General features: G+C 44.2%; 1 pseudogene; it reads left to right on the top strand.

The window, feature by feature from the left end:
• Nucleotides 1–251: 251 nt before the first annotated feature.
• The window catches only part of LOC130120417 (immunoglobulin kappa light chain-like), a 191,580-nt pseudogene continuing 178,775 nt past the window's right edge, over nt 252–13,056 (top strand).

The raw sequence follows: 13,056 nt of genomic DNA, 5'->3' as shown, positions 1-13,056 counted from the left end.
TCTTCTTCATCTAACTTGGCATTAGTCACAGAAGGTGGTGGTGACCACTGTAATAAGTGGCTGGAGCACACACAAGACGGTGTGTCCTCACAGGACATGATATACACATCTGCTACTAACAGCAGTCTCACCAGGAAGCTCATTTGCATAGAGAGGACACTTCTTATTTGAAGGACATGCTTCAGTGCTCATGAAACCTTTATAACTCTGCAAGTCCAAAGCAAAGCCACCAACACTTGTTCATTGTGACAGCAAAGGTAAAAACCATGTGTTGGAGCAGCATTTTCATCCTGACATGTGCTGCCTTTATTCAAGGTAAGACCGGCAGAGATGATTCACTGTCTTCCTTGTTTTCCTCATCTCAACTTTTCCTCTCCTGAAAGAACTTTCTCTGATCTCACCAGTTTGTGTTTCCCCACCTGCTCATTGTTTCTACCAAGTCCCTGTTTGTGTTTTACACTGTTGAGTTTCAGTTAAAACAACACCTGAAAAAAGGAATTCTATGTGTTTATGTGATGTAATGAGTAACACATCTGTCCTTTCACAGAGATTTCCAGATGTACATGTGAGACAATGAAGGCCTTCACTTTCAGTCTGTTTGTTTGTTTCTGTTTTCAGGATCAAGCAGTCAGATCACTGTGACTCAGACTCCTTCCATGAAAGCTGCCAATGTAGGAGAATCAGTCAGTCTGGCATGCAAACTGAGTCAACCTGCTTCTACTGCTTGTGATAGCGGCAGGAGTCCCTGTTTCTCCTGGTACCAACAGAAACCTGGAGAAACTCCTAAACTCCTCATTTACCGGGCAAACACTCTTTAGTCAGGAACTCCATCGAGGTTTAGTGGCAGTGGGTCTGGGACTGACTTCACCCTGACCATCAGCGGAGTCCAGGCTGAGGATACAGCAGTTTACTACTGTCAGAGTTCCCACTATATCAATAGTCAGTGGGTGTTCACACGGTGATAGAGAGCCGTACAAAAACCTCCCTCTGTTTCACAGTGACTGATCTGCCAGCTGGGACATACGGTAAGCTCTATAACAACAACATCACCATTAATAACAGTAATGATAATAACAATAATAATAATAATATTAATAGTAATAATAATAATTATAATAATAAACATATAATTGTACTAATAGGTTGTTCTTGGTCTTCTTCTAATATATGGTATTAGTTGCATTGTCTATTTTTCTATTCTATTATTTTTATTGCATTACTGCTTTCATACATATAACAAATATTAAATATTCTTTTCAAATTTGTCAGTTTTGTCAGTGTTTCTCTTTTGTTGTCCTCACATCTGTATACATCCTATGATCACACAAAAAGTACCATTTCAATAAAATGGAAAGTAAATCCTACATGACATGAAAGTGTGAGATATACTTTGAACAATTACTGAATCCCCCAACCTCTGAAACCAGAGTTTAGCCTCCTCAGAAAATGGACAAAATAAATGTGGTCATCCATTGATAAAAGTCGGTGCTTCACACAATACGTTTAGAAAACTGCTGATTTCAGAGTTTTCAGTCACGTTGCCTTGTTGTTTGAGAGCAATGTAAAGAATTATGATTTTAACCAAATATAACCTGATGAACCAACATGTTTAATGATGTGTTCACCTACATAGTGCAATAATTAAATCAAATGATCATTAATGGTGTGATTATTACCTTCTTTAAATAAATTAACATAAAACTGCCAAAACAAGTATGTAAGTAAAATTTGCTGCTTAAAATATTTTCGTTGGTTTTGTGTACTAAATAATCTCCTGTTGACATGTCGAGTGGATTTTTTTTCTATCAAGTTATATGTTTATTTAGTGGTAATTATAAAGAGTATAATCAAATTCAAAATTAAAATAATTCCTTGAAAAGTTATAAATTAGAATATATTTTGTTCAGTTTTGAAAGCAGAAGTTTTACTTAACAACATTGAGAATTTGCTGCCCAAATATCTTTTCAAAATATCATCCTGACATTTATTTAAAGTTTAATAAAATTTGTCATATTTTAGAATGACCTAATTTTTCTTTTTCTTTTGGTTTTTATCATTTGTCAATGTTGTGTCCAATTTTAACATTTCTGGTGTTAAAACTATTTGGTTGTATGTGTAGCGAGAAAAAATCTCAATCCCAGGGGAAATGTTTTTTGGAGGAAACAGAAAACACTGGAAATAATTAACAATAACAATAACAATAATAATACTATTAATAATAATAATAATAATAATAATAATGGGGGTATGGGGTACCGGGATAGTTACTACAAGCCATCCGATCCTTGTTTAACCAAAGTGAGAGCTGTGTCTGCATTATCAAGGTTGTCCCTTGTCTCCGATTCTGTTTGTGATATTCATGGACAGGATCTCAAGGCGCCGACAAGGTGAGGAGTGTGTCCGTCTTAGAAACCTCAGAATTGCGTCTCTGCTCTTAGCAGATGATGTGGTTTTGTTGGCTTCATCAGAACGTGACCTCCAGCGAGCACTGGGGCGGTTTGCAGCTGAGTGTGAAATGGCCGGGATGAGAGTCAGCACCTCCAAGTCTGAGGCCATGGTCCTCTACGGGTTGTGGATGAGTTGTTGCCTCAAGTGAAAGGGTTGAAGTATCTCGGGATCTTGTTCACGAGTGAGGGTAGGACGGAGCAGGAGATTTACAGGCGGATTGGTGCAGCATCAGCTGTAATGCGGAAGTCGTACCAAACCGTTTTGGTGAAGAAGGAGCTGAGCCGGAAGGTAAAGCTCTCAATTTTTCCTCCGTAGGGTGTCTGGGCTCAGCCTTAGAGATAGGGTGAGGAGCTCGGACATCCCGAGGGAGCTCAGAGTAGAGCCGCTGCTCCTTCACGTCGAAATGAGTCAGTGGAGGTGGTTCAGGCATCTGATTAGGATGCCTCCTGGGCGCCTTCCTTTGGAGGTTTACTGGGTACGGCCAACTGGGAGGAGATCCCGGGGTAGACCCAGAACTCGCTGGAGGGACTACATGTCCAATCTGGCCTGGGAACGCCTTGGAAACCCCAGGAGGAGCTGGAGGACGTTGCTGGAGAGAGAGACGTCTGGAGTGCCCTACTTAGCTTGCTGCCACCGCGACCCGACCCCGGAGAAGCGGCTACGATGAATGAATGAATAATAATAATAAATTGAGGTTGTGCCCAAACATTATGAACAGAGCGGATCATAAAACAGAAGTTGCCATGAGAAAGGGAAAGTCCAGTTAAACATTTATTTGGCCACGGTAAAGCAAAAGCTTATTTTCAGCGTCAATGTGAAGACAACAGTTCTTTATCAATAGCAGCTAAACAAAGGCAGGTCTGCATGGAGGAGACTCTGTGCATCAGTCCCACTCGGTGGTTTATAAGGACAGACTCAAGTCTTGTCACTCAGTGACACCCATCACACCTACATGTATCTCATCTGCATTTGTAGCACTGTAGATGTTGACAGTTGACTAGGACCAGTTCTAGGTTCCTAGGAGCAGTTTATAACTAGCATCAAATGATTGCAGACCACAGACCAGGGATAAAGTTTAAACTACCGGCTTGTTTTTACGTATATAAAGAATTGTAAACATAGACAGAGAAACATACACAATTACACAATAACACAGTGAGAATGGATAAATTCCTTGAAACCTCTTGTTTTATGATTTAACCCTCATTAAACCACTATTTTGACTTTCAGATATTTTAGATAGATATTTTAGTTCTAATTTAGGATCCTTTTAATTCTAATTTGAAGTTATCTCTTGTTTGAGTTGACAAATTATGTTAATTTGTTTTATGTTCTATTTTGTTCCCTTAGGCCTTTAAGTTTCGATTCTAATTTCCATTAACCTAAGTTACTTAACCAGTAAATCAGAATGCCAAAAGTAACACACAATTGCATTACCCCATGAACAGTATGAATGAGTAATAAACTCAGCCGATACAGCAATTAACAATACAATATCAGATCAAAAATCAAAATCAATAATCAATGTAGGCTATAATCCGTCCTCTTTGGAAAGTCCGTTGTTGGTCCACTGAGTCCAACTGCGTTTTGCAGTAACAAACTGGAAATGTCAGTCCTACCACAATCCAGGTGCTCGAATCTGTAGGCTGCTGTCCTGAGAATGAGCTGTCTGAAGCCGCAGACAGACCACGTGGATCCAGCAGGGCCCCTATAGGTGGCTCGCCATCTTGGAGGATGAAACACCAAGCGCGATCTTCCCAATCCAAGGAAAAACCCTGGCCTGCATTATAACAGGCACATCACACATGCAAAGACATTAGTTTACATATCTCTCAATAAAATAATCAAAAGAAAACAACAGAAGTACCGACTGACATTGTAATGTCCGTAGACGCCTTGTCTTACTGACATAAGAATAATTCAAGTATGAGCCGACTTCGTAGGTTCTTAACTGTGTAGCTTTTACTAGCGTCCGTTCAACATACAACCTTCATAACATCCGCGTCTAACTTCCTGTATACGTCACATGCACTGCACGTACACCCGTGAGTAGGTCAAGTTAAACACGTGACAGGACCTTCAAAATAATAACATCTTTCATTCATTACATCTCCCCCTCTAAGATGATTTTCTAACCTGTATATCACCCCCCTTTTCACAAAAAAAATAAAAAAATTCCCCACAGTACACAAGTCCATACGCCTCACAAATCCAGCCGGATTGCTGGCTTGCTCACCCTGCCAGAGCGAGTAACATATGGTGTGGAAGTTGGCATTTCTGCTGCTCGGGACTCATCCGTGTTTCCACTCTCCCCTGGAGTGACATGGTCAGGATCCCTGCTGACAAAGGTGAGTGTTTTGGGTGTGGCCAAGAGGTGGCGCCTGTTCCTTCTGTAATGTTCACCTTGAGCTGTCTCCACTATGTAGGATATGGGAGTGGAGCTCTGACTGTGAACAACTGCTGGCATTGTCCATGTTTTCTGTCCATCAAGTTTGGTGAGTACTGCGTCACCCGAGTTCAGTGGGCGCAGTGTCCGCACGCCGTTCCTGCGGTTGTAGTAGAAAGCCTGCCTCAATTTGGCTGCGGCTTCAGCGGTTTTGATCAGTTCCTCTTTAGGCCAGGCCGGTTTCAGGTTATGCTGCCATGTGGGTAAGGTGGTTCTGATTCTCCTACCCATGAGCAATTCCGCTGGACTGGCTCCAGTGGAAGAAGAGGGTGTAGCTCTGTATGTCAACAGGGCGAGGAGAGGGTCTTCCTGTCTTAATATGCTTTTGGCTATCTGAACAGCCCTCTCTGCCTGTCCATTACTCTGGGGGTAGTGTGGGCTTGAAGTCACATGGATGAAATCATAATCCTCACTGAACCTCCTCATCTCTTCCTAAACTAGCTGTGGCCCATTATCGTTAACTACAATTTCAGGGATACCAAAACGTGCAAATGTAGCCTTCAGCCTAGCTACAACCTGACTGCTAGTAGTTGTTGGTAGATTTAGGATCTCCAAAAACCTGGAATAATAGTCAGACACTATCAAGTAGTTTTGCTTTTTGTACTCACACAGGTCTATGCCAACTTTCTGCCATGGTCTGGATGGGAGCTCACTTGACATTAAAGGCTCTTTTCTCTGTGTGTTCTTGTGTTCTCTGCAGAATTGACATTGCTGTATCTTTGTTGTAATGTGCTCTGTCATTTTGGGCCACCACACTGACTGGCTAGCTCTCTCTCTGCACTTAACTATCCCCTGGTGCCCGTCGTGTATTCTCTCTAAGATCACCTCCCTCATCTCTGTGGGAATGACGATACGACTGCCTCTGATGACTAAACCATCTACCTCAGATAACTCCCCTCTCACCTGATAAAAGTCTCTGACTGTCTCTGGCACTTTATCGACATACTCAGGCCAGCCGTGTCTGATGAAGCCCAGCACTGTCTGGAGCTGCAGATCCCCATCCGTGCTCTGTTTTATCTCCTGCATCCTTTGAGGTGTGGCAGGCACCTGGCACACGATGGCATCAATGTGCGCTGCAACATCATCATGAGAAGCACCATCTCCGTAGCACTGCTCTGGGCCTCTGGAGAGTGCGTCAGCCACAGCTTACGTTTTTCCTGGTGCGTATTCAGCCACTGCATTGAAACGCATCAGCCTCATTAACAGTCTCTGGCACCTAACGGGCACATTATCCGAGTCTTTGCTGTTCAGGAGAGGCACTAGTGGTTTATGATCGGTGACAAGTCTGAAATTGTCAAGCCCAAACAAGTACTTCTCGAACCTTTCACATGCCCAGACGCTGGCTAAGCACTCTTTCTCAATCTGTGCGTATCTTGTCTCTGCGTCACTCAGCCGTTGGGAGCAGTAGGCCACGGGCTTCCAGTGTTCCCCGTGCTGCTGGAGCAGAACGCCCCCCAGCCCGTAGCTGCTGGCATCTGCTGACACCACCGTAGCCTTAGTGACGTCATAAAAGGTGAGTACCGGGGCGGTGGCGAGTGCTGCTTTAAGGTCTTGGAATGCTGTGTTCTGTGCAGGTCCCCACAGCCACTCTGTCATCGCTTTAAGCAGTCCATAAAGCGGCTGACCTACCGTGGACAGCTCTGGGACGTATTTTGCCAAATAGTTCACCATCCCGAGGAACCTCTTGAGTTCCGTCACGTTCTGGGGCTGAGCAAAGTTCTCTATTCCGGCCACTTTGTCCGGGTCAGGTCTGATGCCTGCCTCGTCGATGACGTGACCAAGGAAGCGGACTTGTTTCTGTTTGAACTTGCATTTCGCTTGGTTCAGTTTGAGACCTGCTGTTTCAATGACCCCCAGCGCCTCTGCTAGGCGCCGGTCATGGATTTCCTCAGTCTCTCCATGTATAAGGATGTCATCCATGTACACCTCTGTGCCCTCTAGCCTGGTCAGAGTTTCCGCCATCGTTCTCTGGAAAATCTCTGGAGCACTCGTTATACCAAATGGAAGGCGGCAGAAAGCATACCTCCCAAATGGGGTGATGAAAGTGGTGAGCCCCCTGCTGTCTTCATGCGAGGGGATCTGGTAAAACCCACTTGCTGCATCCAACGTTGTGAAGAACTTTGACCCTGCAAGCCTTGGCATTATTTCCTCCATAGTGGGCAGCACGTATTTCTCATGTTTCACCGCTCGATTTAGCCTCCTGAGGTCAGCGCAGCAGCAAACCTCTTTCTTGTTCGGTTTCAGCACCGGCACCATAGCGGCGCACCATTCTGTGGGCTGAGTCACTTTTTCAATAATGCCCTCATTTTCCATGCACTGCAGTTCTTTCTTAACCAGTGGTACAAGTGGCAGCGGTATCCGTCTGGCTGTATGCACCGCGTATGGCTGGGCACCCTCCACCAGAGCTATTTTCACTGGGTCTGTTTTCAGCAGTCCACTTGAACCGAAAACTCCACTGACTTCATCCATCCGCTTTACTAGACCCATCTCCACTGCCTCTGGACGACTCAGCAGACAGCTGCCTCTCCCCTTGATCACATACACTGGAAAGGAGTATTGTTTCTCCTTGTATTTGGTTGTGGCCTGAAACTGTCCTATGCAGCTGATGTTTCCACCTGGGCTTATGAAGCATGTGTCAGGAGGTCCCAGTTTTATGTTTGGCTTCAGCTTTTTAAATGTCCCTTGGTTGATAACAGTAGCGTCAGCCCCCGTGTCAATTTTAAAGGTTATTGGTACATCACTTATTGTTAAACTAACAGTCCAATCTTCCTGACTGCTCTCTTTGCCAACTTCTCCCAGAAAGTACAGCTGTTTAACCTCTTCAGTGACTTCTCTCACCGCTTTAGAGTGACATACACGCTCCCAATGTCCCTTTTTATGACACTTGTTGCACTTCCTGTTCATTGCAGGACACTTCCGCTCATCGGTGTGCTGCGTCTTGCCGCACCTCCCGCATTCATCTACTTTGTTGGTTGCAGGACTGCCGCCACCATGACGCTGTCCGCCCTTTTTCTTTTGGCGTCCGTCCCGCCGCCGGACAACATTGACGTTAGCCAGCTGGGCCTCTGGTTGGTTAGCTTGGAGGCTGAGCTGCCTTGTTATTGCCTCCGCCTGGCGCACTTGTTCAATGACTTTCACCAGAGTAAAGTCCGCTGTGAGCTGGAACTGACGGGAGAGCGCCTTATCTTTTATGCCCACTACCAGACGATCTCTGATATGTTCATCCCTCTTGTCCCCAAACTCACAGTGTTCAGACAGCTCATACAATGCCCGGATGTACATCGCCGCTGTTTCTCCTGGCTGCTGGCTACGTTGATAGAAGCACGCCCTCTCATGTATGATGTTACGGCGGGGAATAAAGTGGTCGTCGAACTTTTCCAGTACGATATCATAGTCCACTTCATCACCCTCCGCCGCGAAGTCAAACGAGCTGAATATCTTTTCAGCCTCGCCTCCCATTGCATAAATCAGCGAACTCACTTGAATCTCCCCGTCGTCTTTATCCAGCTTTGTCGCGAGCCTGAAGCGCCAAAACCGCTGTTTCCACTCCGGCCATTCAACGGGGCAGTCAAACTGGAATTCACTCGGCGGATTAAACTTCGGCATGACCGCTCGTGTTCCGATACACAGACTATTCTGACACCATGTGATGTCCGTAGACGCCTTGTCTTACTGACATAAGAATAATTCAAGAACGAGCCGACTTCGTAGGTTCTTAACTGTGTAGCTTTTACTAGCGTTCATCCGACATACAACCTTCATAACATGCGCGTCTAACTTCCTGTATACGTCACACGCACTGCACGTACACCCGTGAGTAGGTCAAGTTAAACACGTGACAGGACCTTCAAAATGATAACCATCTTTCATTTATTACAGGTCTTGTAACCTTTTTCTGTGCAATTGATCTAAAACTCTTTCTAATGCAAATATATGTAATTTTAGGAGCATTCAGGGAGCGGCAGGTCTGTATCTTTTTCTTTCTTTTTTTTTTTTACAAAGTTATTCTACTACTACTACTTTCGGCTGCTCCCGGTAGGGGTCGCCATAGCGGATCATCCGTTCCCATGTTTTCCTGTCTTCTGCGTCTTCCTCTGTCACACCAGCCACCTGCATGGTTATTAAACTCTGAAAATCCGAAACGGTCATAATGACCGTCTTGGTCGTTCTTAAAGGTGAGAAGGCAGTGACAAAAAACTTGTTTATTGTGTATTTTTCGGTTTGGACATATGTGTTAGTTGAATGTGTGTGTTCTTGCAGTGTGTTTTTGTCTGTATGTTGCACTGCTGTGGGTTAAGTTATGGGTAAAGTTGTGGGTAAAGTTATTGAACTCGGAAAATCCAAAACGGTCATAATGACCGCCTCGGTCGTTCTAGTGTGGTGTCATGCCATACTAAAGTCATAAACATGTCCTGTTATTCAGTGATGACGTCAGACGTTTTAGTGGCTGTAAAAGGTGTTCTGGTTTAATTGGACTGTTCATCTGTGTGACGTCACTGACAACTTCTTCGTGTCTCCCTGGGGTTGGTGTGTGCTGCACCTGTCTACCGTCACCCAGCAGAACAAGGCGGTAATAAGGGCGGAGTTGTCGCAGTGGGACATTATGACTCCACTTACATGACCCCACTTGACACACGAGTCAACCTTCTGCCGCCTTTGTCTTTTGTGTGTCGTGATTATCTTGCACAACACAAAGAACAATGGCAGCTTGATGGGACAATCCTATGAAGGCAAGATGCAACGGTACAAGAGATGGCCCCAAAACACGGACTTAGTCAAGTCAAGTTTATTTGTATAGGCCATGATCACGAATCTGCCCCACTGGGCTTTACAGCACCACAACATGCTGTCCTTACACCCTGGCATAGGATAAGGAACACCTCCCTAAAACAAACAAACAAACAAACAAACAAACAAACAAGCTAACAAACAAACAAACAAGCAAATACACAAATAAATCCCTTTAACGGGGAGAAAAAGCAGGAAGAAACCTCAGGGAGAGCAACAGAGGAGGATCTCTCTCCCAGGACTGACAACGAGCAATGATGTTGTGTTTACACAATGTACACAACACAACACTGGAAGAGGATAACACAATTATAATGGAATTATAAGATACATGAAGAATATGATGATGAGGATTCCAAGCAGTGTCCAGATGCCACCGGAACAGCCAGGACTTGAGCCACGTGACCCGCACCACCACCATGTAGACCTGACAGATGGACAGACTACACGTGCACACGGGGGAGTCCTGACGTCACGCCATTCAAATACGCGAGAGAAGAGACAAGAAACACAAAACATGAGTCACACATGATGACTAATGATGTGACATTTCCTTAATGGCTCGAGTAGGACTTGTAGCGTTCAAACCACACGCGTGTTGTGTTCATGGCTGTAAGACTCCATGGACATACAAAGTGCCTTTCCTGCCAAGATGGAGATTGTTTTGTGAGAGCAGGTTGGCCATAAAGCAGCAAGAACAAAACCTCTCATATGTTGCCCATCACTGCCATTTTCCTTAACTTGTACATTATCTGACTTGAACCGTTATGACTTAAGGTTAAGCTAACCTCAGTGTGACTTTATACACAATCTCTGTCTCGTCACAGACAATGCGCATGCGCACGTTCAGGCACGTGCAGCGGTCACCCGCCGTGGCCAAGTCATTGTACAACACCACCACCTACAGGTGAGAAGCGGAAAGAGATTTTTTTTTAAATTGTGCTTCATTTTTCAAGCTGCAACCTCTCTCTCTCTCTCTCTCTCTCTCTCTCTCTCTCTCTCTCTCTCTCTCTCTCTCCTCTCTCTCTCTCTCTCTCTCCTCTCTCTCTCTCTCTCTCTCTCTCTCTCTCTCTCTCTCTCTCTCTCTCTCCTCTCTCTCTCTCTCTCTCTCTCTCTCTCTCTCTCTCTCTCTATATATATATATATACTACCGTTCAAAAGTTTGGGATCACCCAAACAATTTCGTGTTTTCCATGAAAAGTCACACTTATTCACCACCATATGTTGTGAAATGATAGAAAATAGAGTCAAGACATTGACAAGGTTAGAAATAATGATTTGTATTTGAAATAAGATTTTTTTTATATCAAACTTTGCTTTCGTCAAAGAATCCTCCATTTGCAGCAATTACAAGCATTGCAGACCTTTGGCATTCTAGCTGTTAATTAGTTGAGGTAATCTGGAGAAATTGCACCCCACGCTTCCAGAAGCAGCTCCCACAAGTTGGATTGGTTGGATGGCACTTCTTTGAGCAGATTGAGTTTCTGGAGCATCACATTTGTGGGGTCAATTAAACGCCCTCTGAAGGGAGTAGTACACACCGGTGTAGGAAATCTTCAATTTCTTAGCAATTTCTCGCATGGAATAGCCTTCATTTCTAAGAACAAGAATAGACTGTCGAGTTTCAGATGAAAGTTCTCTTTTTCTGGCCATTTTGAGCGTTTAATTGACCCCACAAATGTGATGCTCCAGAAACTCAATCTGCTCAAAGAAGTGCCCATCCAACCAATCCAACTTGTGGGAGCTGCTTCTGGAAGCGTGGGTGCAATTCTCCAGATTACCTCAACAAATTAACAGCTAGAATGCCAAAGGTCTGCAATGCTGTAATTGCTGCAAATGGAGGATTCCTTTGACGAAAGCAAAGTTTGATGTAAAAAAAATCTTATTTCAAATACAAATCATTATTTCTAACCTTGTCAATGTCTTGACTCTATTTTCTATTCATTTCACAACATATGGTGGTGAATAAGTGTGACTTTTCATGGAAAACACAAAATTGTTTGGGTGATCCAAACTTTTGAACGGTAGTGTATATATATATATATATATATACATATATATATATATACATATATATATACATATATATATATATATATATTTAGTACTGTGCAGTGTTTTGCTACAGCGTGCCATGACGGCTTGACAACATGTGGAACAATGCATATCACAACAGGACTGGACAGAAAGGTCTCTTTAAGGACAGTACCCAAATGATTTGGAGATTTCCAAATGTATTAAGTGACGTGTTGTCTGAACTTCATCGTTCAGTATTTGCAAGACCGTTACACACTGAACCCTTCAGAATTGACCACTTTGTCAATGACAAAGCAATGAAGTGAGAACAGGTGTGGAGCCTAAATCTGCTGTATCTCCATCCATTACTACTGCAAAACATAATACCAATGAAGAAGAATCACAGCCATAATCCCATCAGCTGGACTGTTTCTAATGACATGTTAAAGGCTACAGGGCTGTGATGGACTACTGTATAATCCTGTCCAAACAGCTGGGCTTGGTCTGGGTAAAAGGGTCATTTTATTCTCCTCAGGTGTGATGATGTGTTTCTTTGACCCAGCAATGTAAGGTGTGCAGTGACTCAGAGAAGTCTTGTGGCCCCATCGGGCCCGGAGACGGTCCTGGAGGGGGAAGGACCTGACCTTGTCCTCTACGTCAGTGGGCTGTGTGTCTTTATTTTACACATATTAAAAAGACACAATGTGTAACTGGAAAGACAATGTGAAGGAGAGTTGCCTAAAAACCCTCAGGGGGCTTGAAAAGTGGCATTCTGCAGGCGGCACACTGCAGGACACAACTACAGCAAGGCAGGACGCACAATTTATATGTGTCTATCAAGAACTCCACACATGGCAAAAGATGGAGACACAGTTCAGCACAGCACCCGACAACGCTGCAGCCCATAAACACCCATGTTACAGCAGTACAATGAGTCAGACATAGTCACAACACACACACACACACACACACACACACACACACACACACACACACACACACACACACACACACACACACACAGACACACACACACACACACACACACACACACACACACACACACACAGACACACACACACACACACACACACACACAAAGCAAAACAAGTGATGTTCATAACAGGCCTTTAAACTTACATGACAAAGGAAAATGGTGGTTGGAGCAGCTTATATAGGCAGACCATATGGAAAATGGCCACCAGAGGGCGCTGTGGGCAGCAGGATATTGTAGCCTATGCAGTCTAACTGCCAGCTAGAAGCAGAGCTTGATAGGTCAGCACACACACATACAGTGCCACATTCACCACTGTTCAATGTCTCTCCATGTGGAGAGAATGGCTCCACTGTGGTTCTCT

This window comes from Lampris incognitus, chromosome 11 (genome assembly GCF_029633865.1).
Source record: "Lampris incognitus isolate fLamInc1 chromosome 11, fLamInc1.hap2, whole genome shotgun sequence".
NCBI classification, from domain to species: Eukaryota; Metazoa; Chordata; class Actinopteri; order Lampriformes; family Lampridae; genus Lampris; species Lampris incognitus.
This window is presented reverse-complemented; position numbering and strand designations above follow the sequence as displayed.